Raw genomic sequence first — 27,397 nt, 5'->3', positions numbered from 1 at the left:
TAAAATATATAAGTACATCAGATGGTGATCAAAGCTAAGTAAACAGGGGAAGAAAAGGCCTCTCCAGTCAAGGACATTTAAGCAAAAGCCTAAAGGAGGTGACGGAGAGAGCTGGGAGGTTATCCCAGGCAGAGACAGCCTGTGCAAGGGCCCTGAGGCAGGAGCTTGTCCAGGGTGCTCAAGAAACCTGAGTGAGGGAGTGAGGGAAGGAGAGGGAGGCTGGAGAAATACGAGAGCCCGAATCTAGCAGGGCCTTGATTGGACTGTCCAGTCCTGTCTGGACTTTGACCTTGATTAAGTGAGGTATGATACCACTCCAGAGTTAGACTAGAGAAGGGCCAGGATCCAACCTGTGCTTTAAAAGGATGGTTTCTGGCTACTGTGTTGAGAACAGACTGGGTGGGGTGAAGAAAGGAAGCAGGGAGACCAGTGGGGAGATGCACGCAAGAAGTGAGATGTTAGGTGTTGGACGAGGGTGGCCGCAGTGGTGGTGATGAGAGAGTTGGGCTCCAGGTATGTTTTAAAGGTAGAGCTGGAAGGAATCACTGAGGAATAAGGTGATCCTCACTGTGTGGACTTCTTTCTTTTTAAAAAATATATATTTACTTATTTGGCTGCACTGGATCTTAGTTGCGGCACACCAGGGATCTTTGATCTTTGATCTTTGTGGCAGCATGCGGGATCTTTAGTTGTGGCATGCAAACTCTTCGTTGCCACATGTGGACTCTACTTCCTGACCAGGGGTCAAACCTGGGCCCTCTGCATTGGAAGTGCAGAGTCTTAGCAACCTAGTCTGGAAAGTTCCTGTGTGGACTTTTAAAAACCAGGTTCTCATGGATTTGAAAGGACCCAAGAGATCATCTAGGCTTCCCAGGTGGCTCAGTGGTAAAGAATCTACCTGCCAGTGCAGGAGATGCAAGAGACTCAGGTTCAATCCCTGGGTTGGGAAGATCCCCTGGAGAAGGAAATGGCAACCCACTCCAATATTCTTGCCTGGAGAATCCCATGGACAGAGGAGCCTGGGGGGGTCTTCAGTTCATGGGGTCTCAAAGAGTTGGACACGACTTACTGACTGAGCATGTAAGAAGACATCATCTAGCGCAACCTTTTCACTTAACCTACAGAGCCAAGACTGGAGCTTCTGACCCCCAGTCAAAAGTGTTTGTAGCTGAACCAGTGGTGGCTCTGGAAGGAGACCTGCAGAGGTGTGAGGTTCCAAGGGAAGACCCCTGACACTGCAGCAGAGCATGGGGTCCTGGCAGACTTATTGGCTGGCGGGAACCCGGAGTGTAAACTGATGATTCTAGATGCTCTGGGTCTTTAATGGCTCTCTCTGGGCCTGCATTTTGATCTCAGTTGGGCTGAAGTCTTGGTGGTCATGTCTGAGCTCTTGGGCAGATCAGAGGCAATGCTCTTATGCATTTTTTTTTTTAATTGGAGTGTATTTGCTTCACGATGTTGTGCTAGTTTATGCTCTACGGCAAAGTGAATCAGCTATACCTATACATAGATCCCCTCTTTTTTGGATTTCCTTCCCATTTAGATCACTACAGAGCTTTGAGTAGAGTTCCCTTGTACTATACAGTATGTTCTGGTTAGTTACCTATTTTACACGTAGTAGTGTATATATGTCAATCCCAATCTCCCAGTTCATCCCACCCAGTCTTCCCCCCTGATGTCCATATGTTTGTTCTCTATGTCTCTGTCTACATTTCTGCTTTGCAAATAAGTTAATCTGTATCATTTTTAAATAGATTTCACACATGTGGGTTAATATGTGATATTAGTTTTTCTCTGTGCATGTTTTTGAAGGTTTTATTGAGCTAGTACTAAGCTGACAGCCCAGAGACAAGGTGTCCTTGCTTTGGAGGGGCTTACAGTTTGAGGAGACAGACAGGTGGACCGAGGATGCCCCCATGATCATGGATAATCAGGCTCAGGTGTGAGGCACGTGCAGGCGCTGTCCAGGCTTGGGATTGCTGTCTGAGGGTGGACTCTGTGAGCAGCCACTGCAGTCACCAGATACCCCGGGGAACACGAGTCAGAGGCCTCCTGCACGCTTAGTGGTCTACTGAAATCCACAGTTCATCCCTTATAAGAAAGGGAGCAAGGAGGGCCAGTGGGGGCTGGGACCTCACTGCCTACAGCTGTGTCACCCATCACAAGCTGTGCTTAAAATGTGGGGACCTAGGTGCAACTCCTGGGAGGTGACCCTTCACCTGGCAGCCACAGGTGATCACAGGACAGGGCTGATGAGAGCGTGGTGCCCAGGCATGGGAGATGGAACTAGATCACTGAAGTGGGGCTTGAGTCTCAGTGGCCTGGTGTCACGCCTACCCCAGTCCTTTTGTTGGAGTTTTCGTTGGGTGCTAGAAGAAGTGTGCATGTGTGCTGTGCTAAATCGCTTCAACCGTGTCTGACTCTTTGTGACCCCACGGACTATAGCCTGCCAGACTTCTCTGTTCATAGGATTCCCCAGGCAAGAATACTGGAGTGCCCTCCTCCAGGGGGTCTTCCCAATCTAGGGACCAAAGCCTCATCTCTTAAGTCTCCTGCATTGGCAGGTGGGTTTTTTACCACTGGTGCCACCTGGGAAGTGAGGGGATGGCAAAAACCAAACAAAACCCAGACAGACTCGCTCTAGGGCATGAGCCATTTAGTCCTTGCTTGCCCTGGGCTGCAGCACTTGGAGAGGACGGGAGGGGGACCCTTCCTAGCCTCCCTGGGGCAGTTCTCAGGATGGGACCCATTCTCCAAGACAGTCAAGGTAGCGTGCTGTGCTCACGGTGTGCCTGCGTCTGTGATGGGTTTCGGGATCCACATCTCCTCAGATTCCCGGAGGAACGGGAGTCTGTTGGCTTGTTCCTGCAGCAGGCTTTCCAGGAGGGGGGTTCCCAGATGACAGGAGCTGCCTTAAGTCAGGTGATCATTCAAGTAACACAAATTAAGCACCTTCTGTGTGCCTGAGCTGTTCCGTGTGCTGGAGGTGAAAATCGAGCAGAGCTGTGCTTCGAGAGGCTTGGAAGGAGAGCCACGCCTCCTCCCTCCGTGGGTCACTCCCTCCCTTTGGTTCTCGTGTGAGTTATAAATACTCCGGGGAAGTGTGCTGCCCTCACCCCCTGGTACTTCCCTGTGCAGAAGCTTATCCATTGGACCCAAGAAGCAGGCCAGGGCGACAGGATGAGATGAGGCGGCGGTGGGGAGCCGAGCTGACTTCCCAGCAGGAGGACTCCTCCTCCAACGTCACGGATCGCCCCAGGGCCAGCCCCATTCCCGTGACTCATGCTTTACTCCCATCCCAAGGGGACTTCTCAGGTCAGGGGTGTGTTTTCTTAAAACCTTTAAAGCATCTTGTAAGAATGGCCTAGATTTGAAAAGACTATAACCAGAGGAAAGAGAGCCCACGAGACAGGCAGTGTAGGGATGTCCCCAGTGGTCCAATGGCTAAGATTCTGCACTCTCAACACAGGGGGACTGGGTTCCATCCCTGGTCAGGCATCTAGATCCCACAGACCACAACTAAGGGTTCACATGCACAGCCAAATAAATAAATGTTAAAGAAGAGGGGGGCAGTGTAGAGTACCTTGCCCAGTGCCTGGCACTTAGTAGGTGCTCAGTAAATCAGTGTTCCTATCCCTCAGCCTCTGGCAACCACTCATCTGTTTTCCATCTCCATGGATTTGCCTATTCTAGACAGTTCGTGTAAATGGAATCCTACAATATGTGGCCTTTGGTGACCGGCTTCTTTCACTCACAGTGACATTTTCAAGGCTCATGCACGTGGTAACCTGAATCGGTACTTCATTCCTTTTTATCTCAGGATAACGTTCGGTTGTGTAGATGGATACATGTATCCATTCATCAGTTGATAGGCATTCGCATTTCCCCCACTGTTTTCTTTTTGGCTGAGCTTCACAACCTTTGGGATCTTAGTTCCCCAACCAGGGATTGAATCCCTGTCCCGCCTGCTCAGTGGAAAGCTCGAAGTCTTAACTGCTGGACTACCAGGGAATTCCCCCCACTCTTGGATTACTGTGAATAAGGCTGCTCTGAACATTCATATACACATTTTAAAAAATATTTCATGCGTGTATTTTTGTAATATTTATTTTTATTTATTTGGCCTCACTGGGTCTTAGCTGCTACATGCGAGATCTTTCATTTCAGTAAATGAACTCTTAGTTGCAGCATGCGGGAGCTAGATCCCCGACCCAGGATCTAGCCCAGGCCCCCAGCTTTGGGAATGAGGAGTCTTAGCTGCTGGACCACCAGGGAAATCCCCCGTGTGTATGTTTTTGTGTGGACCTACATTTTGTTTCCCCTGAGTACCTCCCTAGGAGGGGAATTGCTGAGTTATGGAAAAACCCTCATGTTTAACATTTTGAGGATCTGCCAGACTTTTCCAAGGCGACTGTCCCATTTTTCAGTGCGTGCTGTTTTATAATGATGGCCGTGCGGAATTGTCTAGTGTGGTGCTTACTGCAGGGTCCAGAGCCAAGCTGCCTGGGTTTAGAACCTGGCTGGGGGACTTGGGACAGACAGGTACCTTCACCTTTCTCAGCCTCAGTTTCCTTGTCTATAAAACGGGGACAAGATTAGTGCTCACTACAGGTTGTCATGGGGATTAAATGAGAATGTCTATAAAGTGCTTGGTGGGGGCTGTATCTAGTTTTTGCTGTTATAAGTATTTCTGCCCCCCCTCCGGACTGCAGGCCCTAGGCACATAGTAGGTACCCCATCCATGATATTTTACAGCCTGGGTCCCCAACCTCCTAGATCTAATGCCTGATGATCTGAGGTGGTACTGATGTAATGATAACAGAAATAAAGTGCACAGTAAATGTAATGCACTTAAATCATCCCCTTCCCCCAGCCCCGGTCCATGGAAACATTGTCTTCCATGAAATCAGTCCCTGGTGCCAAAAAGGCTGGGAACCACTATTTTAAAGGATGCAGAAAAAAAAAAAAAGGATGCAGAATTTGCTTTCGGGGGTACCCCATGTTTTGGTGCTTTTGATTCTTCTGATCACCCCTAGGAAAGCCCCCTAGACTGTCACTGTCTTGCACCCTGGGAGCTCCCTTCACTTGGAGGGTCTGACAGGGATCTGTGAGGTTAGGGGTGGCTTCAACTCCAAAAGGCACTTTGACCTTAGACCCAGGAACACAGGGAGTATTTGGAGCCAGGCCTCCAGAATTGGGAGCGGTTTGGGTCACTCAGACCCAGCAGTGCTGGAGAGCCGAGACCCAACGCCAGGAAGCGGCCCCTGTTCTCTGCAGCCCAGCTCCTGCTCTGAGGTCAGCCTCTGGGAAGGAGGTGGCAGCCCTGGCAAGAGCCCCGCAGAGAGTCAGCCCAGTGATGGAACGTGTCTCCGCGCTGTAGATGTGGCCCAGAGTCCCCAGGGCCTCGCCAGCCCCTAGGCACAGGGAGGGGCCTGCTCCCTCGCCGGGGGTGGCCCTGCTGTTGGTGCCCTGGCAGAGCAGCAGCTCATCAACCTGGCAGCACTGGGTGTTCTCCAAGCACTGGGAGAGCCTGGCGGCCGGCATGCTGCCCGGATGGGGAGGAAGAGTCAGAGAGCACCCGGGCTTATCGTTCGCCTCGATTGCTGGAGGGAGTCCAGTCTTTAGGAGAACAGCTGGGGGGAGGTGGGAAAAAATGACAGCTCTGGGTGAGGGTGAGGAGGGCATTGGTCACTCTCTCACCTGGCAGATGTTTTACTGTGACAGGCAGTGGGTCACAGGGAGAGAGGAGAGTTTGCCATCTGGGATCAGACACAAATCAGAGCAAATAGTGCATCAGTAGAGGGAGGCACAGAGTGCAGCCAGACCAGAGAAGGCAGCAGCCAACTGCCTGATGGGGAAGATTTCATAGAAAGGGGGGCATTTCAATTGGGTTTTGAAGGATGCATAGGAGTTGGACAGGAGCAAAGTGGGGAAGGCACAGGGAATAGCGTGAGCCGATGCCTTTAGTACTCAAAGTGTGATTTGAGGTATTTTGGATGGTGGGGTGGGGGAAATCCCAGGTGGCAGAAGTGCAGGGTCCAGGGTGGTGAGATGGAGATTAGCCTGGGAAGGGGCTGGACCCTGTAAAAGTCCAGCTGACACACACATCAAGGACCTCCTAGCAGGGAAGGAAGAAAGCAGCTGAGAGTTGAGACCAACCTCATTATAAACCCAGCTCGGTCACCAACTACAATGTGGTCCTGAGAAGACTGAGGGGTTCAACTTCCCAAAGGCTTCATGTCATCGTCTGTGAAATGGACAGGTTGACTCTACCTGGCCCAGTGGCCTGGATTAAATGGAAACTATGTGGGACAGTCTGTGGTCACTTCACAACTGGGGGTTCTTCCCCTGCTTGTGGGGAGTTGCTCCTGCAGCCTGGGCTCCCCTGGAGAGACCAAGGATGGGCTGGGGCTTGTGGGAGGGATGGGTGGATGGGGAGTCAGATGTAAGTCAGGACCAGGGTGGCTAGAGATTCAGGTGTTGGGGATCTGCCCAGAGGTCCTGTCACAGGAACCCGGGCAGCATGAGGTCAGAAAGCTCCTCCCTGTTGGGAGCAGTGACAGGTCAGAGGACACCCCAGGGCACAGTCACAGCTACGAGGATGTGAGTGAGCCTCCTGAATCCCATGTGCTTAAAAGCCCTTCAGATCTGTGATTGGGTCCATGTCACCACCCTTGACTCACCACTTCTGACACCTGGGACTTCCCCCATGTCCCAGACATACCACACACTTTGAGTACTAGAGGCACTGGCTCATGCCTTTCCCCTTTCTCCCCTGGTAAACTCCTGTGTATCCTTCAAAGCCCAACCGCAATGCCCCCTTTTCATGAAATCATTCCCATCAAGTAGTCAGCTGCTTCTCTTGGCTCCTGCTGCACTCTGTGCCTTTCTTTCTCTCTTTTTATTTCATTTATTTATTTTTGGCTGCACCAGGCAGCGTGCGGGGTCTCGACCAGTTCCCCAACAAGGGATCCAACCTGTGCCCCCTGCAGTGGAAGCTCAGCTCTTAACCACTGGACCACCAGAGAAGTCCCTGAGCCGCCCCCATTGATGTCTGTCCCCCACCCCAGAGGGAGCGCACTCCTTCCAGGACGCTGAAGCTGGGGGAGCAGGAGCCACCCACCGGTTCCCCTAACATCTCAGCTTCTTCCCTGACCAGCCAGGTTGTCTTTGAGTCGTCCTCCCTTCCAGGAGGTGGGAAGAGGCCAGGTCAACAGGAGACCATGCACACACTTCCACGGCGAGCCCTGCACCTGCATCCAGGTGCAAGGGGCCAGTCGGGGGGCATCTCCCTGCATTCTTGGTGCACGGGTGACCTGCTTTTTGTGCGTATGTACCAGCTCTGACTCTCCGTCCTGTCTCTGAGCTGATTAACATGCTGACGTCCATCAAGAGACCGTGTCACCTTTGGTCTCCCTGCAGCCTGGCAGCTGTGATGTATCATTTTGGACTTGTCCCGCCGCGTCACTACAGAGGACCACGGCCAGCGGGGAGAGAGGGATTATGTTGTTCCCATCTGGCTTCGGCCGCCTCCCCGGTCCCTTCCAGCTGTTCCCCGTTACCCACGGCCAAGCGGCAGATGTGGGGGGGTGGGGGGGGGTGGGGGGTGAGGTCAGCCGGGAGCTGGAGACCTGTCCGTCATCTTCACGTGAATGTCTTCAAGGCTATTTCTGGCCTTGCCATTATCCCCACGGCTTCGGGATAAATATAGACACGGATTGAAAAGCCCCAGTGGCAGTCAGGCAGGCAGGCAGGCAAGCGAGGCAGGCAGCGCTGGAGAGCGTGCGGACGGGGTGCTTGGCTATAAATAAGTCTGCTGGAACACCTCCCCAGCCACGCTGTGCCGTGCGGAAAGACAGATCTCCTCGCCGGCTCCCTCGCAAAGCACACTTGTGCCTGGGGGGGCCGGGCGGCAGAAGGGCGGCAGGAGGGAAGGTCCGTGGGAGGAGAGGAGGGAGGAACTGGTCTGTGGGAACCTTGCATGGCTGGGCGGGGCTGCCAGAGGTAGTTCTCCCTTAGCTTTGCTAGGAGCTGATAAAGGGGACCAGCCCCCCCAACCCCAAGCAAGAGTCCTGGGACAGTCACGTGTTGTGCCCAAAATGGCAGCCCCCGGCCAGCATCTCCAGCCCCCTGGCTTCCCCAGGCCCGGTCCTGTTGCAAGCGCGGCCAGTAGACAAGGACAGGTTCTGGGTGGTTCTGGACTCGGGCCTGCGGGGTGCCTGCTCTGCTTTCTCAAGCTGCCGTCTGTCTCCTTCTTCTGCTTCCTCCTGGCTGCCTCCTCCTGAAAAGATCCCAGGTTTGTTTATCTTCTGGTTTCCCAGTCCTCAGTGCTCACCCAAAGCCGGCCGCCTAGTGACCCCCTGCTCCGTCGAGGCTAGAGTTGCAGGGGGCAGGAGTCCAGTGGTCCCTGGCTCCTCACCCCTCACCCCCTCCTCGGGCCCACCTTTCTCCACCTGCCTCCTCCGCAGCTCTGACCGCCCCCTCCTAGGCAGCAGCAGGTACCTGGGCTGGTGCTGAGCAAGGACCAGGACCCGCACCTGGGAGACACTTTTCACGGAAAAGGATAGGAGTCGGTGAGCTGGCGAGAATCCTGGGATGGCCCCGTGAGCAAAGTATCCTTACTATGCAGTGACAGTCATGGGCAGTGGTTCCCACGAGCCCGGTCCCCTCTGCAGCCTCAGTGAACAAAGACCCCCTGCATTCAGGGGCCCATGCGCTCAGGCCCAGAGCAAGGATAGGACGGTTATTAACTCTGTGAACCTCGCCCCTGCAGAGGGGGAGTGGACAGCCCTGCCTGTCCTGTGGATGAGGGATCTGCACCTTTGCCCCACTGTCATTGCAGCTGCTTCAGGGCTTCGAGGACAAAGGGAGCCACAGGGCCACGTCGGCGTCTCGAGAGGGCGGCATGTGTGTGGGGCTGTCATTCGGCCCCAAGGGATGAATCGGGTGTCGTCCCCACTCTCAGCAGCTCGTTGGCCACCAGAAGGGACTGCAGTCAGCGGGCAGTTGTGGTGCCCATGTTATGAGCCTGAGGGAATGGGGTGGGGGGCCTGCTTCTGGGGCACGGAGCCCGTGGAGGAAGGGCAGCCACACTTGGGCTGGACTTCTCGGAACGCCAAGTTCACCCAACCTGGGAGGGGATAGAGGGCCTTCTTATGCAAAGGTGCAAGGGCAGGAGCAGGCACCCCAGCCAGACCCCGCACCCAGCTGCGGGGTCTGGCTGGGCGCGCAGGCTGAGCCCCGGGAGGGAGCCAGGCCAGCGGGGGTGGGGGCCGGTCTTCTGCGCTGGTTAAGGAGCATGGATGCTGGCTTGAAAGCTGAGGGAGAGTGTTGAGGGGTTCAGTCCTCTCACGCTCTGAAGTATTAGGAAAGGCTTCATCTGACTCCATGGGAATGACAGGTCGGAGGCGGGGGGAGGAGGGCAAGCTGATGGCAGCATCATGATGTCTTGCACTGTTGAGTACCTGAAAGATTTTTTTGTTGTTGTTGCTTTTAATGGAACCTGTGAAATCCAGGATGTACACATGTGGGTGCATGCCTGAGAAAGTCGGGTTTCTAAAGACGATGGGGCTGTGCTGGGAGCCATCCGTTGGTTCTGACTTGCTCAGGTGCCCTCATCACTGGAGGGGTGACTTTGTCCAGAAAGTGTGGCCGCTGCCAGTAGCCTGGGTCTGGAGCCGAGATAACTGCTTCCCTGGAGGCTTAGCCGGTGACCCCGGCTTCCCTCTCCAGGTTCCGACCCCAAATCAGCCAGTTGTAAGAGGATGTTGATTTGTGACTCTCAGTACCCACACTCCCGCCTGCCACGTTCCCCTCCTCACCCCAGTGCTGACTCTGTGCTGAGTTCCAGCGCCCTGAAAAAGCAGTGATTTAGAAAGTGCCATGTGATGGAAAGATAAACATGGTTTCTCCAGTAAACCACAGAACCCAGAAGTTGGTCTAGTCTTGTATTTATGTATTTATAAATGTATTTATGATTTGTACATAAATACATCATCATATATTTATGATTCTGCTGGTGTCGATTGATAAATAGGCGAAAGGGGAGATTGTGCAGCTTTGATCTTGCCTTGGGGGAATGCTGTGGTCTTTGTTAAGAACTGTGTGAGTCAAAAGTCTGACACTGTCCCGAAGTCCTAGCCTTCACGGATTGAGAAGGTCAGAATCAGGAGCCTCCTGAAGGTCATACAAGTCCAAGTCCTCGTTTCTCGGATAGGAAATAAAGCAAAACCATTTCTCTGTTCAACACTTCCGACACCAAATGTGTGGGTTTTCCACACCAAGCAATTTTCCAATTATCTATGGGCAACATCTGAGTGTCCTTACAGTCAATTCAATTCTGACATTAACTTCCCAGGGTTAGTGAAGACCTTTTGGGTTAAGGTCTCAGTCCCACAAGATTGCTTCCCCCCACCCCCACTTCAGATGCCAATCATAAATAGTGGGTCCCAGGTTACCTACTTCTGACTTGGCTACAAATAGGGGTTCCCACCCTCCCCCACTTCAGGTTCGATGATTTTCTGGAAATTCACAGAACTCAGGACATTTACTTACATTTGCTGGCTTATAGGGCTTCCCTGGTAGCTCAGATGGTAAAGAATCTGCCTCTAATGCAAGAGACCTGGGTTTGATCCCTGGGTCAGGAAGATCCCTTGGAGAAGGAAGTGGCAACCCACTCTACTATTCTTCCCTGGGAAATCCCATGGCTAGAGAAGCCTGGTGTGCTCGGTCCAGGGGGTTGCAAAGATTGGACGCAACTTAACAACTGACCAACAACAACGTGTGGTGTGCAGGGATCCCTGGCCAGGGATCGAACCCGTGCCTCCTGCAGTGGAAGCCTAGAGTCTGAACCTCTGCACCTCCAGGGAAGTCTCTCTGTGGGTTTTTTTTTTCCATAAAAGCCTTTTCAGATTATAATTCACACCCTATACAATTCACTCTTTTAAAGTGTACAGTTCAGTGGTTTTTAGTAGATTCTTGGAGTTTTTCAGCCATCGCAGTTTGACAACATTTTCATCCCTCCAAAAATGAACCCCTTGACATTCCCTCTATCCCATCACTTCCTTAACCCCCAGCCCCTGGCAGCAGCTAGTCTGCTTTCCATCTCTCTGGATTTTGCCTCCTCTGGACATTCCGTACAAATGGAAACCGACAGCCTGTGGCCTTTTGTACCAGGCCGCCTCCGCCCAGCGTGCCGTCTTCAAGTTGATTCATGTTGTAGCCTGTGCCGGCGCTTCATTCCTTCCCGTGGCTGGACCGCGTGTGTCATTGGCGACATTTTGTTCTCTCGTTGGTTGATGAGTGCATTTTTAAAGAGTGACATTTTTTCCATCTCAAACACAGCTCCGAGCTCCTGAGAGGGTCAGGGGACAGTTGCAGAGGATGCAAGCAGCAGGCAAGACAGCTTCCAAGAGGGGCTCCCGGGAGTGGGGCGAGGACATTCTTTCTCTGAGAGGCCCTTTGAGTGGGAGAACGGAGAGTTGTGAGGGGGCCCGGAAGGAGACCGTCCATTTGGGGTTTCCTGCCATTCTTTCTTTCCTCTTTGCGTGAGATGGACAGACGAGGAGAGCGCCAGGCCTCGGCAGACAGAGGCCTTGTTCCAAGGCTGGAATCTCAAGCCGCGTGTGTCCCAAGGCCCCGCTTTGAGACTGACATCTAAGGCCTCCAGGAGCCTCACGGCAGATCCAAAGGGACTCAGATGAGAACGGCCTGATTGAGTCCAACCCAGGGATTAGAAGAGGGCACTTACGTTAGTTTAATCTTGCTCTGATGGTCTCTTCTCAAACAGAGTGACTAGTAATCCTGTTTACAGCTGCCTGTGGCGCTGCCTTCTGGGGCGTAGAGTCTTCTGTTCAAAGGAACCGCACTTCTCAGCTCTCCGGAGGCCACACCCGAGCCACCCCTGGTTCTTGGGTGCGGACGGAGGCTGCAGTCAGGGTCACGGGGAAGATTCTGAAGCCTCCAGAGACTTCCCTGGTGGTCCAGTGGTTAAGACTTTGAGCATCCAATACAGGGGGCCTGGGTCCGATCCCTGGTCATGGAACTAGACCTCACATGCTGCAATTAAGAGTTCACATGCCGCAACTAAGACCTGGCACAGCCATATAAATAAAGACAAAAAAAACATTTTTAAAAAAGATTCTGCAGCCTTCACTTGAGGCCTCACCCACCTCAGACTGTCAGTGTAGAACACTGGGTGAGGGGTTTCTCTGCTGAGCTGTCTTACTTGCAAGGACCCCTCAAGTTCCAGAATCAAACAGGAGGGCCAGGAGGCAAAATAGCTCCTGCGTTGACTGGCTCTGGAAGTCAGGCATCCACAGGAGGCTTTGCCCGCTTCATTTAATATGAGCCCCGGCATCAGTCCTGCAAGGCGGGGTGATGAAAGAGGACTCGTTGGGGTAGGAGGGCCTCCAAGCTTGCAAGTAGACTGAGGTGGCTCTTACTCTCCAAGATGCCACCTTCTTTAGGTGATGAGGTGGCCCAGAGACAAGAGCTGATCTTCATAGGAACTGCAGGCTCGTTATAGATGGGGTCTCTAGCACAGTGTGGGGAGGTGGCTTTCTGGGTTTGTCAGGCAGGTTCCCATAGGCTCTGGATGGTGGGAGGAAGGTATCTGAATCAGAGGGTGGCTGGCCAGGGCATTACAATGTCAACGTCTTAAAAAGCATCAGCCAAGCTGACCCTCACGTGTGTTTTGCATTCAGGTCTTAGACACATAGTTCTGCTGTCTTCTGTCTCCTCCACCCCTGGCCCACCCCCAGCCACCCTCCCCCCACGACCCCCACCACACAATAAAGAATCGCTAGCATCAGGAACCACTGACCTATCATAGAGAAGTTAGATGGATGGATTTAATAACTCCCCTTCCTGCGCCCCCCCCCCCCGCCCCCCAACCAGTGGCTTCACTGGTGGCTCAGACAGTAAAGAATCTGCCTGCAATGCCGGAGGCCCAGGTTTGATCCCTGGGTCAGGAAAATTCCCCTGGAGAAGGGAATGGCAACCCGCTCCAGTATTCTTCCCTGGAGAATCCCATGGGCAGAGGAACCTGGGGGGCTCCAGTCCATGGGGTCACAAAGAGATGGACAAGACTGAGCCGCTAATACTGTTACTTTCCCTCCCTAACCCCCTGTCTGTGGTGGTAGGAACGAAGCAGGAGAACATTGATCAGCCTCTCTCGGGTTTTACTGGAAGACAGAGGGCAGCTCTTGTAGCTGGGAGCGTAGGAGCAGCCATAAGTCATGTGACCCACGAGGCTGCCACATAGCAACTTGGGGGCTTCTGAAAACCTGTCTCCTAAGGAAGAGGCTGCGGGATGTTGATCCTGCTGTGAAGCCAGGCACCTCGGAGAGAGGAAACACTCCTTGCTGTTTCTGCAAAGTCAGCAGGGGCCTGCCAGTGAGCGGGTGACCGCATGAGCAGCCTAACTCCTCTGCTTACCCTGGGTGCTCCAGCCACATCCTCACTACCTAGCTTCCAACTTGAAGCAGGCAGGTGGGCCTGCAGGAACCTCAAGGTCTAACGTTCATGAAATTAATGAACATGCTGCTGAACGTGAACAGCTGCTGACGTTTAGTGGGTGTGTGCCCTGAACCAGGCCCTGTGCTGGATACTCCTCTCATGTTATCTTATCTCATTTTTGCCACATTCCCAGTGTCAGCGCTGATACGAACCTTCTTCTTACAGATGAGGAAATGCCAAGAGATGCGGTAACTTGGCTGGGTGTTGCTGGCCTGACTTTTGACTCCTTTTGGAGGCCTATCTGCTCAGTTTGTGGTCACTGGGAGCTAGATGGGCAGGATAGAGTGCTGGCTGGGTCTGTAACTCCTGGTGGGACTTGAAGCAATTATCTTCTCAGAGCTTCCTTTTGTCCATCTGTAAAGTGAGATAGAAATGCCTGTAAAGTGGAGATAGAAAAGAATCTGCGTGCGAGGCAGATTCTTAACCCCTGGATCACCAGGGGAGTCCCTGCACGAGTTGTTTTACTGAGAGTGAGGTATAGGTGTTCCACGTCTTTTCTGAGTATGGGAGGAAAATTAGTGTTTTCTCTTCATCTTTCTCTTCCATCAGCCCAGCTTTACAGACCACCCGAGACAAAGACCTGTTCCCTTTTCTAGGGGGATCAGTCTGCAAAGAGTCAGTCCTGGAACCCAGAAGGGAGCTGGAGGCAGCTGGGTGGTCTCCCCAGGAGAGGGTTCTGGGCTGGCAGTGAGTGGGAAGGCCCCCTTGGGAAGCAGGCAGGGCGGGCGGGAGGCCACGGAAGAAGGCAGGGAGGGTAAAGGCTAGGCAGCCAGGCCGGGCACAGTCCGTCTCCTCTGACGGTGCCCATCTGGCTTGTGGGAAGAGGCACTTACAGCCTCTGCCAGGGATGTCGTTGTTGTTGGCACCCCGACAGACTGATGTCCCCTGGCCAGTTGCAAGAGTGCATTTGGGACCAACAGCTTGATCTCTAGTGCCCAGCGGGGTTGGAGTTTTACAACTTTGAACTTCTCCAGATTTGCATAGAGGGGCCATAGATGTCTCCTAAACAATGCCTCACTAAGTTCTTGTGGCTGCCGAGTCCTGAAGGACCTGTCCCTTCCCTTCTCATTCTCCATAAAAAGCAAGATGACTTTATGTGGTTCATGGTGAGAGAACTGTGTGTTCCACTTAGTTTGATCTGCTCAGTAGGTACTAGGGGTCTTGTTGAATCTATCTGTGCTTTTATTTATTGATTTATTTATTCTTATTGACGTATAGTTGACTTACAGTATTATATTAGATTCATAGTGAGTCAGTATTTTGGCAGACTATACTCCATTATCCGTTATTACAAGATAATGGCTTATACATGCTTTTAAAGAGCTTTGTTGTACATCTTTCATTGTTTAGTTATCCATAATTCATTCATTCAATGGAGCTTTTTACAAAGTTTTTTTAAACTTTTTATAGAAGTGTAACAATGCTACAAAAAGTGTATAGACATTAAGTGTCCTGCTGATAACTTTGTACAGACTGACCATGCAGATTGATCAACAGGACATCAGCCATCCCCAGAAGCTTCCCGACTTCCACCAACCATCCTCAAGTTTGAAGCCATAGACAGGGACATTTCCTGGCGGTTCAGTGTTTGGACTTGGTGCTTTCCCTGCAGGGGCCTGATCAGGAAACTAAGATCCCCAAAGCCTCGCAGTGTGGCCAAAAAATAAATCCAACAGAGTTTTGGGACACTGCTCATGTACCAGGCATTGTTCTAAGCACTGGAAAGTCAGCAGTGAACTAGATGAAATCTCTTCCTAACACACAGGTGATACTAAATGCCAGGAAGGAAAATGAGCAAGGGACTAGCCTAGAGAGAGAGGGTGAGGTGGTAGGAGGTTTGAGACAGTGTGAGGACCTCCCTGTTAAAACCTAAACAAACTTGGAAAGCCAGTCCTGTAATATCTGAGAGAGAGGGAACAGTAGGTGCAAAGGCCCTGAGGCAGAGGTGTGCTCGGCAAGTCTGAGTACAAGAGGAAGGTGGTAGGAGGTGGCAGAGTCAGGGATGTGATCTTGGAGGACTTGTAGGCCGTGATAGACTTTGGACTTGGGACTTCCCTGGCCATCCAATGGTTAAGGCTCTGCACTTCCACTGCAGGGGGTGAGGGTTCAATCCCTGGTAGGGAAACTAAGATCTTGCATGCCTCTCAGAACAACAAAGAAAAAGTCCTAAGTGTGAGAGGAGCTGGGGAGGGTGTTGAGGTACAGGCATGACATATTCCTATTTGCATTTATATTTTAAAATGCTCACTTTGGCTGCCCTGTGGAGTAGAAGCAGGGAGACCAGTTAGAAATTCTGTATTGCAGTAGCCTAAAAGAGTTGTTAATGAAGATGGAAGGTGGCACAGGGCAATGGTCCCTAACCTTTTTGGCACCAGGGACCAATTTTGTGGAAGACAGTTTTTCCATGGACTGGGGTGGGGTTATGGGGGAACGGTTGCAGGATGATTTGAGTGCATTACATTTATTATGTCTTTTATTCCTATTAGTATTACATTGTGATATATAATGAAATAATTATACAACTCACCGTAATACAGAATCAGTGGGAGCCCTGAGCTTGTTTTCTTATAACTAGAGCGGCTATAAATACAGATGAATCTTAGCCCGCCATGCACCTCCTGCTGTGCAGCCTGGTTCCTAACAGGCCACGGACCGTTACTGGTCTGTGTCCCCGGGGTTGGGGACCCCTGGCATAGAGGGAAGTGAATCACCTTCAAGAATGAGTTGGAAGCCTCTTTCCCTTCGGCCAGGCACATAGAATCACCCGCCAGCATGCAGGGCCCTCTGTGTCTGGCCGCTGAGAGGGTTAGGGCTTTCAGGGGTCCCCTGGGTCTCTGAGCTGCTGGGGAGGCATCGCAAGGCGGAGCTGGGCGCTGAGCTGTTCCTCCCCTCCCCCTGCCAAGCCCGAGTGCTGAGGGAGTTAATTGCACACAGGGGTGCTGATCCATGTAGACGGGCCGTGAGGAATGAAGTACGAAGATCTTGGGCCTGGACTTGGAGACCCTTGCGAGGAACCAGACGGGTCCTGCTGTGCTGTGGGCTTCCCCAAGGGGCCTGTTCTGAGATCTTCCCCTCCAACTTCTGGAAACTCACGTAGCCCGGATGTCAGAGCTGCAGAAGCTGTCTGGGGTTCTGCATCTGCTTTTTTGGACTCCCCCTCCTTTCCTTCCTTCACTCCTTCCTCCCTCCCTACCTCCATTCACACTTCTCTCAAGATACACTATGATGGACCTAGAGATGATCATACTAAGTGAAGTCAGAAAGACAAACACCATATGATATGGCTTATATGCAGAATCTAAAAAAATTTTGATACGATTGAACTTATTTACAAAACAGAAACAGATTTAGAGAAGAAAGCTATAGTTAGTTACCAGGGTGGAAGGGTTGGGGAGAGGGAAAGTTAGGGAGTTTGGGATTGACATGTGCACACTGCTATATTTTAAATGATAACCAATAAGGACCTACTGTAAGAAAAAAAAAAGTTAAAAAAAAAAAGAGGCACTGTGGAACAGTAAGGACCGGCTCAGGCCCTGGGGCCACATGACCAGGGTTTGACTTCGGCTCCATCGCCTCCAGGCTATGTGACCTGGAGCAAGTAAGTGACTAACCCTTCTGTGCTCCAGTTACCTCATCTGCAAAATGGGGACAAAATGATTCAATCAGTTAAATCGCATACAGCGCATGGTAAGCCTACAGGCTCCATCCTCTGCCTTCTGGGTCACTGACCCCCGGCTAGCCCGGGTAGTGATTAGAGGTATGTGTCCTTCTTTGAGTTTTCTGGGATCATTCCCCCTGGACCCTGTTTGAAAGAACGTGCCTGCATGTTTGGGAGTTTATAATTAGAATCGTTACCATTTGTCAACCTTTGGCCATGTCCCAGCCCTATACCAACACTCACATACATCATCTTACATTGCCCTCAAAGAAGTCTGTTTTCATCCCCATTTCCCCATTTTTCCCCTGAACTTTTTATTTTGTATTGAGGTATAGCCAATGAACAATGTTGTGATAGTTTCAGGTGGACGGCAAAGGGACTCAGCCATGCATATACATGTATCCATTCTCCCCCAAACTCCCCTCCTGTCCAGGCTGCCCCATCACAGTGAGCAGAGTTCCCTGTGCTATACAGTAGGTCCTTGTTGGTTATCCATTTAAATATAGCAGTGTATGCATGTCCATCCCAAACTCTCTGACTGTCCTTCCTCCCCTCCCCTGACCCTGCCCAGCAGCCATAAATTTGTTCTCTAAGTCCCTCCCTACTTTTTTTTTTTTTAAATTTTTGGCCGCACCATGCAGCATGTGGAATCTTAGTCCCCCCCACCAGGGATCGAACCTGTGCCCCCTGCATTGGCAGCATGGAGTCTTAACCACTGGACCACCAGGGACGTCCCCATCCCCACTTTATAAAATAGAAAACCGAGGCTTAGAGGGATGAAGGAACTTGCCAAGGCCCTCTGGCTGGTAGTGGTGGGGCCAGGATCTGACAGCCCTCACATGAGCCGCTTCTCCTTCCAGGGACAGTGTGTTGGTGCCAGCCCACCATGGATGCTTAGGGCTGTTGGGTTCCCATTCTTGCTCAAGGCCAGCCTGCCTGGTCCCTGCAACCTTCCCTGAATCTGGCTACAGGATGGTCCAGAGAGGACCTCTCTGTAGAAACCTATGCAAGCTAGGAATTGAGTCATGTATATCTGGGGAAATGCATTCCTGGCAGAGGGCACAGTGTGTCCAAAGGCCCTGGGCATCTTTCAGAGAGGGTGTCTCCTGGCTCTTTTTAGCCTCTGCCTACCTTCTGGCCTCTGATAGGCCATCAAGGACACAGAATCCTGTCTCGGTGATGCTGGCTGACACAAGGAGCCTTTCTCTGAAGGTCTCTGGCATTTCTACATGACTGGAAGGGCCTGTGAGCTCTCTGGCTGTACTTCAGGAATTGAGGTCTGGCTAGCAGCAGGCCACAGAGGGTGCTGACTTGGTCACTGTGGAGTTGTTAGGCCCTCCTGTATTTTTTTAAATTTATTTAAAAAAAAATTTTATTTGTCTGTGTCGGGTCTTGGTTGTAGCATGCGGGATGTAGTTCCCTGACCAGGGATTGAACATGGACCCCCTGCATTGAGAGTACAGAATCTTAGCCCCTGGGCCACCAGGGAAGTCCCCCTTCCTGTGTCTTCAAATAGCATTTTGGAGAGTGGACTTTTGTTTTACCACAATGAAAAGATATTAAAAGAAAAAACAAGTCCACTCTCCCTGGTGGCTCAGACAGTAAAGAAGCTGCCTGCAATGCGGGAGACCTGTGTTCAATCCCTGGGTTGGGAAGATCCCCTGGAGAAGGGAACGGCTGCCCAGTTGGAGTCTTCTTGCCTGGAGAATTCCATGGACAGAGGTGCCTAGCAGGCTACAGTCCATGGGGTCACAGAGTCAGATGTGACTGAGTAACTAAGCACAAAATACACATAAGATTGACCACTTTATCCATTTTTTAAGTTCAGTGGCATTAATTACGCTCAAGTTCTTGGGTCACCATCAACAGCACCACCTCCAGAGCTCTTTCCCATTAAACATTTAACTCCCCCCTCCTCTCCCCCATACCCACCTTTCCACCTTAGGTCTCTAAGAACCTGCTGACTCGAGGCACCTCATACGAGTGGAATCATACAGTATTTGTCCTGTGGTGTCTGCCTTCTTTCCCTTAGCACAATGCTTCCAAGGTTTGCCCCTGCTGTTGGGGGTGGGGAGCGGTATGTGTGAACTTTTTAGAAATATATGGGGTGCTTGCAGGCCTCTGTCCCAGGAGCTGCAGAGCAACAAGAGGAAGGGAGGCCCAGATCCCGGGTAAAGTATCTCAGGTCATCCTTACACCTGAAGGCTGGGGCTCCTTAGCTCCTGGCTTCACCTGTTTGCATTTCTCTAGTAGTCATGTGTGGAGGTGAGAATTTGACTATAAAGAAGGCTGAGCACCAAAGAATTAATACTTTTGAATTGTGGTGCTGGAGAAGACTCTCCAGAGTCCCTTGGACTACAAGGGGATCAAACTAGTCAATCCTAGAGGAAATCAACCGTGAATATTCACTGGAATGACTGTTGCTGAAACTGAAGCTCCAGTACTTTGGCCACTTGATGTGAAGAGCTGACTCACTGGATAAAACCCCGATGCTGGGAAAGATTGAAGGCAAAGGGAGAAGGGGGGCAGCAAAGGATGAGGTAGTTAGATAGCATCGTCAACTCAATTACCATGAGTCTGAGCAAACCCTGGGAGATAGTGGAGGACAGAGGAGCCTGGCGTGCTTCAGTCCATGGGGTCGCAAAGAGTCAAACACAATTTAGGGACTGAACAAGAACAAATGGGCACACCTTGAAATCAAGGCCCTCAACCCACATTGAATCCTCTGTGGGCCATATGTTTAGGTGCTTCTCATCTGAGCCTCATTTTTCCCATCTGTGAAATGGATCTCATGCACTGATTCTCAGATTATATTTGGCCCGAGTGAGCCAGCTTCCCATGGCCAACCTGGGAGCTGACCCTTGTGTTCCAGGCCACCTGGGAGCAGGTGGGGGAGGAGTGCTTCTTAGACTATGACTTCTTTATTTATTAAAAATTAATGAAGGGACTTTGATGTATCAGGGCTTAAGAGGAGCTGACAGGTCACATGGTCTCCGAAAGCACAGGGCTGGTAATCTATTTAAAAAAAAACATTTTCTTCTTCTTTTTAATTTAATGGAGGAAATCATTAGCTGGGAAATTGGTCGAGCTGATTTATTCCTGTTTTGGGGAGGGGGAGTGGAAGAGCAAATCTGCTCTAATTGCCGTTTGTTCTAGAAATATGTCAGCAAAATATTCCCATTAGCCAGGCCTGGTGGGAGACAGAGCCTCTAGCTTCTTTCTCTTCAAAGCCTGCTCCCGGCAGGAGACGGGGCCTCTTTCTGGACCCAGGTGGGCGGCCATGCTGTCAGCAGCAAACATCTCCTTAAAGGTCCCGGCAGACTTGCCCTGGCTCCCCCGGTGTGTGTGTTTGTGTGGTGGGGGGCCCTGCTGTCCTCGACCCCCAGGGCTGTCACACTCAAGCCCCAGTTCCCAGGGATGCAGGTCTGGGACCCCCATCTGGAAAAGAAGACTACGTGCCTCCTGGGTTTCATCTGGTTCCAAGGGAGGCAACTTCGGTTGACCCTAAAAATAACCAAACATGCAAACAGCTTCAACAAGCAAATGTTTTTCATATCTGCGAGCCAAATAATTTAAAGGTACAGCTGTTTTCCCACTGTCTCAGTCTGTTTTCCTGGTGCAGGGAGGAGCTCTCTGGAGTGATCTGGGCTCTTTTGGGGTGATTATCTTCCACCCCCACAGGTTGAGGTCTGGCTGGGTGCTGAGCCTTGCTGTGGGCCCCTGGCCACTGCCCGAGAGGTGGACACCTCCCACCCAAGCCTGGCAAAGGCTGAGGTCCCCACATCCCCCAGCGCCAGCTGGCCTGGCTGGAGTGCTGGTGACCCTTCAGGTTTGCTGCACGTGAGGAGTGGTCCTCCTTATACATTCATTTGATTTTGTGAGCTCGTCTAGCCCCGAAACAGGCGTAAAACGAGTGCTCAAGAGAGAAGGCTGTAAGAAGCCAGGCAGGATGTGGAGAAGGTGGAAGACAAGGGACCACCGAGTTGTGAACCGTGCTCCGAGCAGGGGCTGGGTCCACAGCAAACTCCAGGTCACCCGAATCCCCGTGTGTGCAGGCCTCCCCGCTGTGTATTCCAGATCCCCACTCACTCTGTCCCTCCTCCCTGCCCTCAAGGCCAGAGTGAGGCTCCAGGACACATCGTCACGTCCACAGCTGGGCTTGTCTGTCCCTGTTATAATCCTCCCATAGATGCACCACATCTAGGGGGAAAGCCCACCATCAAATAGGCGGTTTTGTGCGTGCCGTGTGGTCACCCCTTGGAACAGCAGGCCTGGGACTCCAGGGCAGGGGTCTAAAGCCATGGCGCGGGGCTATCATCGTGGGAGTTGGTTCACGATGAGGGGAGGGGCAGACCCAGCCCTGTAGGGTAGGGTACTACAGAGTCTTCATTCATTCACTCAACGCGCTCATTCATTCATTCTAAAAATGTGCTCACTGCCTGCTGGGTGCCAGGTACTCTTCTAGGCCCTGGGCAGATTGCAGTGGATACAACCCAATCAAAATCTTTGCCCCCGTGGAGCCTCTACTCTAGTGGGCGTATCTATCAAGTCCTTTCAGTCGTGTCCAACTCTTTGCAACCCCAAGGACTGTAGCCCACCGGGCTCCTCTGTCCATGGGGATTCTCCAGGCAGGAATACTGGAGTGATTGGCCAAGCCCTCCTCCAGGGGATCTTCCCAACCCAGGGATCGAACCCCCATCTCTTGCATCTCCTGCATTGGCAAATGGGTTCTTTACTACTCGGGCCACATTCCAGTGGGAAAGAGAGTTTTTTTTTTAAAAAAAGAACGTATCACACCTTGGATGAACCCAAAATGTGTTACTCTGAGTAAAATAAAGGAAAGAAAGAAAGGGAAGTCGGTCAGTCGTGTCCAACTCTTTGCGACCCCATAGGCTGTGGCCTACCAGGCTCCTCCGTCTATGGAATTTTCCAGGCAAGAGTACCAGACTGGGTTGCCATTTCCTTCTCCAGAGGATCTTCCTGACCCAGGGACTGAACCTGGGTGTCCCACATTGCAGGCAGACGCTTTATCTGAGCCATGTGAGCCAGCAGGAAAGCTGAGTAAAATAAGCCAGATACAAACGGGTAGTGACTGTATGATTCCACTTCTGTGACGTGCCTAAAGCGATCAAAGTAGAATGGTGGGTGCCGGGGGCTATGGGCAGGGGCAGGAACCAGGAGTTGGTGTTCCGTGGGGACAGACTTTCAGTTTTACAAGATGCAGAAGTTCTGGAGATGGATGGGGTTGATGGTTGCACAACCATACAAAGGTACTTAATGCCACGGAACTGTACATTTGAAAATGAGACGGTAACTTGATGTTGTGTGTATTTTACTACAATTTTTAAAATAACAGAAGAAGAAGAAAGGAAAGTACATAGTATTTTAGATAAGGAACAAAGCTACGAAATAAAAGGGAAAGTCAAGTGAGTGCTGGGGTTGGGGTGAAGTTTGAAATAAAGTGGAAGGACTTCCCTGGCAGTCCAGCGGTTCAGACTCCACAATCCAGGGCAAGGGGTGTGGGTTCGATCCCTGGTCGGGGAACTAAGATCCCACATGAGGCTCGGCATGGCAAAGAAAGAAAGAAGGGTGGTCGAGGAAAGGTTTAGTGAGGAGGGGCCCAGAGCAGACACTGCAAGGGCAGGGGCCCTGGGCAGAGGTTCCGAGGGACAAATTCCCTGAGGCGGGCAGAGCACGGCCTCCAGGTCTTCACTGTGAGTGGGGACCAGGCCACTTTGGGGCACGGGTTTGTAGGAAATCCCCCGGGCTGTCCTGTTAAGAGAAGTGGGGTTCATGTGGGAACCTAAGAGGAGGTTTCTTAGGGTGAAGGGTGAGCCGCCCAGGGCCCCTGGTCCTCGGCAGCAGTCTCTAGGTGACCCATGCCTGTTGGTGGGCTCACAGCACACGTGGAGTTATGGTTGTTTGTGGTTATGTTTAAATTTTCCTGGAGTCCCCACTGCCACCCCCAAGACATCACTGCTCCCCAACTTGGGCAGATAGGGGCTGGTGGGGTTGGCGGGGGGCGGGAAACAGAAGTGGGATGGTGGCTTGGCCAGGCTTTGGTGCGGCTTTGAAGCCGCACAGCCATCCCCTGGGCCCTTGACCTGCCCTGTCGTGGGGTGGAGTGCTGGGGGCCCCATCCTACCCTGGTCCATCTCAGAGTCTCCTGCCTCTCAGGAGGCCCATGCAGGCCAGGCCGGGAGAAGTCAGGGGCCTGGACTTCTGTCCCAATGCCCCCTTCCTTCTACCCCCACCTTGCCTTGTGCTCCTCCGGCTGAGTCTGGGTTTCAGCATCTGCAGAGTGAGAAGGTCGAACTGGAATCTGGTCTGGACTCTAGTCCAGCCCCAGTGCCAGGGCACGAGCCTGTGAGAATGGCCTCGTGCACGTGGGAAGCTGTCCCTGAGAAGCCGAGATAGCCCAGTCGGAGATCAGGGACCCCCTGTCCGTCCCCACGGGGATCCCCGCTGCCACTTTAGGAGTGCTATCCGTCCCCACGGGGATCCCCGCTGCCACTTTAGGAGTGCCGGGAGGGTCTGTTCCAATCCTCCAACTCCTGCCCAGACATTCCAGGGATGACCTCAGGAGTTGCTGGGGGAAACGGCAGGAGATGGGGTTCTAGAATAGGGGTCTGGGGCCAGGGTGGGCAGGAGGAGAGGTCAGCGGTTCAGGGCCCTACGTCATTATGGAGTCCACCGTGCCCACTCCCCTGCTGATGCCTGTTGTGTTCCCTGAGAGCCCGACTGCCCACCTTCTGTCCTTTTAGAGGGAGCCTGGGGGGCCAGGCTGCAAACAGAGGTTCGTTCCACTGCCCAGACACCTTGGGGTAAGTAGGGAGGGAAAGGGATAGAGGAAAAGACGGAGGAGCTGTGTGCTGGGCCTGGACTGTGTGTCCTGTGTTCCCAGCCTGTTAAGACCTTAGAGCTGCTCTGTCCAGAGCGATCACCAGTAGCCTCATGTGACTTCTTAATTTAAATTTAATTTTTAAAAGCATTTTTTATTTGGCTGCACCGGATCTTTCATTGTGGCATGTGGGATCTAGTTCCTGGACCAGGGATTGAACCCAGGCTGCCTGCATTGGGATCTCAGCGTCTTAGCCACTAAACCCCCAGGGAAGTCCCTTCATTTCAAGTTTAAATTAAAGTGAAATAGAATTTAAAATTCCGTTGTCCAGTTACACTGTTCACCTTCCAGGGGCTCAGTAGCCCCCAAGGCTAGCCGTGGCCCAGGCGTAGAACTTGTCTGTCATCCCAGAAAGTTCCATGAAACAACACCAGTCTCATCTCCAGAGCACCCCCTCAAGGTGGAGACTGTTTGCCCCCATTTTACAGATGAAGAAGCTGAGGCTCAGAGAAGGGAAAATGACTCACTAGTCAGGCAGCCAGTGAGTGTAGGAGAGCACTCGAACCTGGATGTGGGGATGGTGTGCACATGGGTCCTGCTGCCCAGAGGGCCACTTCCTGGGACAGAGGTGACCCAAAGCCACTCGCTGGCCACACACGCGTCTGGCACCTCTGCCTCAGGGCCAGGTGGAGCTCCCCCACTCAGGCTCCGTTACCCAGCGGGGAGCAATGCTTTAATGCAAAGGCCGAGCAAGGATTGACATTTCCATTTGGGGCCTCCCTTTGAGACCAAATCCCATAGGAGGGGCTTCAGGAAACATCACGGGGCTCTGAAAAACTCATTCTAAAAGTGAGAGAACCATAGCCAAAGGCTGGAAGCAACCCACATATCCAGTGACTCCGATGCTGTGATTCAGCCGTAAAGAGGAGTGAAGCCCTGACGCACGCTACCAAGTGGACAAACCTCGAGAGCCCGATGCAGAGTGAAAGAGACCACACACGAAGAGCCACGGAGTGTGTGATCCTATTGGTCTGAAGTGTCCAGAGCAGGTGAACCCGCAGAGACCGAGGGCAGACTGGTGGTTGCCAGGGGCCCGGGGAGGAGAGATGCGGAGTCAGTGCCCATCATGGTGGGGGGATGGGGGATGAAAATGTTCTGGAATGAGAGGTGATTGTGGCACTCCATGCCTCTGACCTGTGGGCTTTAAAATAGTAAGAATGGGACTTCCCTGGTGGTTCAGGGGTGACGGGGCTTTTCTGGTGACTCAACGGTAAAGAATCAGCCCGCAATGCGGAAGATGAGGGTTCAGTCCCTGGGTCGGGAAGAAGGAAATGTCAACCCACTCCAGGATTCTTGCCTGGAGAATCCCATGGACAGAGGAGCCAGGTGGGCTGCAGTCCATGGGGTCGCAAAGAGTCAGACACAGTTTAGCAAATAAACCACCACCACCACCAGTGGCTAGGACTTCCCTTCCAGTGTAGGGGTTGCCAAGGTCCCGCATGCCTCTCAGCCAAAAAAACCCAAAACAGAAGTGATATTATAACAAACTCAATAAAGACTTTAAAAAATGATCCACATTTTAAAAAATCTTTTAAAAAATGGTAAATTTTATGGGTGTTTTGCCACATTAAACACGAGAGAGAGGAAATGGTAGGATCTCAATGGTGCACGTATGGGATGTTCATCAGGAAATGTGTTCAGGTTTTCTGTGTGTGTGTGAACGTTTTCATGATAAAGCATGAGGGGGAAGCGAGAAAAAAATGGTGGGGAGAAAACGTTTCCCAGATCGCAGCCTTCAGAGACCGGAGCCCAGCCGGGGCCACCCCAAGGTCTGTGTGTGTGTGTCAGATGGTGCAAGGCCTCTGCCGTTGGCTGCAGTCTCTCCAGGGCCTCAATCCCGGCCGTGGGCAGCGAGGGGAGGTGGGACGTGCTTCCGTTCCCCCCAACATGCTTCCGTTCCCCCCATGGGCACAACGTTCCTGAGCTGGTATCCACGCACCTTCCCTAGCCCCTGCCGTCTTGGTGTCAAACTGCCCTGGAGTTCCAGTTGGGAGGATGGTGGGGTTGTGTCCTTTTGTGGTGAGGAGTGGAGTCCCAGAGATGGGCCTGGATGCGCCTCTGTCATGTCATCTCCAGGAGGGGAGGCTGAGACCCCAGCCCAGGCCTCCCAGTGCTCTCTCTGTCCCCATTTCTACAGCGTGGAGTGAGTGGTGTGGAGCCAGCAGCAAAGGCCAGAGCTGGGGCTGGGGTCGTGGACTGGAGCAGTGGCGGGACGGGCAGGGGCCAGTGGGAGCAGCCCAGGGTGGGGGACGGCAGGGAGGCAGAGCCACAGAGCCTCCGAGGGCTGTCTACCCAGGAGAGTTGTCCACCCTGGAAGGTCGTCCACCTTGGAGGTTTGTCCAACCAGGAGGGCTGTCTACATGGGAGTGTCATCCACCCGGCACCTCGGAGTGCCTTCATCTTTCTTGCACTTCCTGCAAAAGAGGCTCCAGGTGTCGAGGTCCTCCCCTGGTTGAATGTCCCCTCATCCCACCTGAGGTTGGAAAATGTGGGTGAAACTCATGGGGAAATGTGCCTTAAGGTCTGGTGACGCTGATTTTTAGAGATGGGGAAACAGGTGGAGGTCAGAAATGCCTCCTCCAACACCAGGGCCCCAGGTGGTACCCAGGGCGTGGAAGGGGCTCTGGGCCCCATAGTCCCCAGGGAGTTTAGCCAGGCAGGCGGCAGGGCGTGAGATGAGGGGCGCAGCTTATCTTGGGGTGATGGAGCGCAGTGAACCAGGCAAGGAAGCCCTGAGCTTCCTGTCCCCTCACCCCCATCTCCTCCCAGCGGGCAGAGAGCTGCTGTCTGCCCCACTGAGTCGGGCCAGTTCCCCTTCCAGCCTGGCCGCCTCGGCCCAGAAGGCTTGGTTCGGGGGAGGCCGCACCAGAAGTGTGGGGATTGGCTCTGAGCTGACGCCTTCCCTCCGGCATAAGGTTCCTCCGCCCGCCTCGGGCTCTGCCAGCGGCTCCCCTTTCTCCATGGCAACTTAGCTCAGTGGTCCCAGTGGAGGAGAGAGAATCAATTCTCCCTCTTCCCTCCCTCTCTCTCCTCTCTCCCCACCCCTTCCTCTTGGCCTCCCTTCCTCCTTCGTCCCTGCCAGGCTCACGGCGCCTCCATCCATCCATCCAGCGGTCCATCCATCCATCCGTCCCTGGTCTCTGAGGTGCTCTGCCGTCTTCAGGCATGGGTTGCCGGCAGGGCTGTGTGCCGGGGATGGCTCCTTGAGGCTGTCAGCATGGGGAGCTCAGGGATCCTCTGCAGACCTGGGGGGCCGCGGGACCAGCCCCTGGCCGGCTCCTGTGGCACGTGGCTTCCAGCTCTGACACTTTCTCTTCCCT

The 27,397-nt window shown here is 52.7% G+C and overlaps 1 protein-coding gene across 7 annotated transcripts in view; it reads left to right on the top strand.

Annotated features, from left to right (window-relative positions):
- Positions 1 to 27,397, top strand: part of PITPNM2 (phosphatidylinositol transfer protein membrane associated 2) — a 156,084-nt gene that overhangs the window by 42,818 nt on the left and 85,869 nt on the right. The window contains exon 1 of one of the 7 annotated variants that reach the window (XM_043441815.1): positions 7,680 to 8,296. The exons of the other annotated variants lie outside the window; for them this stretch is intronic. The gene's annotated coding sequence lies outside the window, so the exon portion shown is untranslated. Of the gene's footprint in view, positions 1 to 7,679; positions 8,297 to 27,397 lie in introns of those variants that run through there. 7 annotated transcript variants of the gene reach the window in all.

The sequence above is a fragment of the Cervus canadensis genome, chromosome 1 (assembly GCF_019320065.1).
Source record: "Cervus canadensis isolate Bull #8, Minnesota chromosome 1, ASM1932006v1, whole genome shotgun sequence".
Classification (NCBI taxonomy): domain Eukaryota; kingdom Metazoa; phylum Chordata; class Mammalia; order Artiodactyla; family Cervidae; genus Cervus; species Cervus canadensis.
This window is presented reverse-complemented; position numbering and strand designations above follow the sequence as displayed.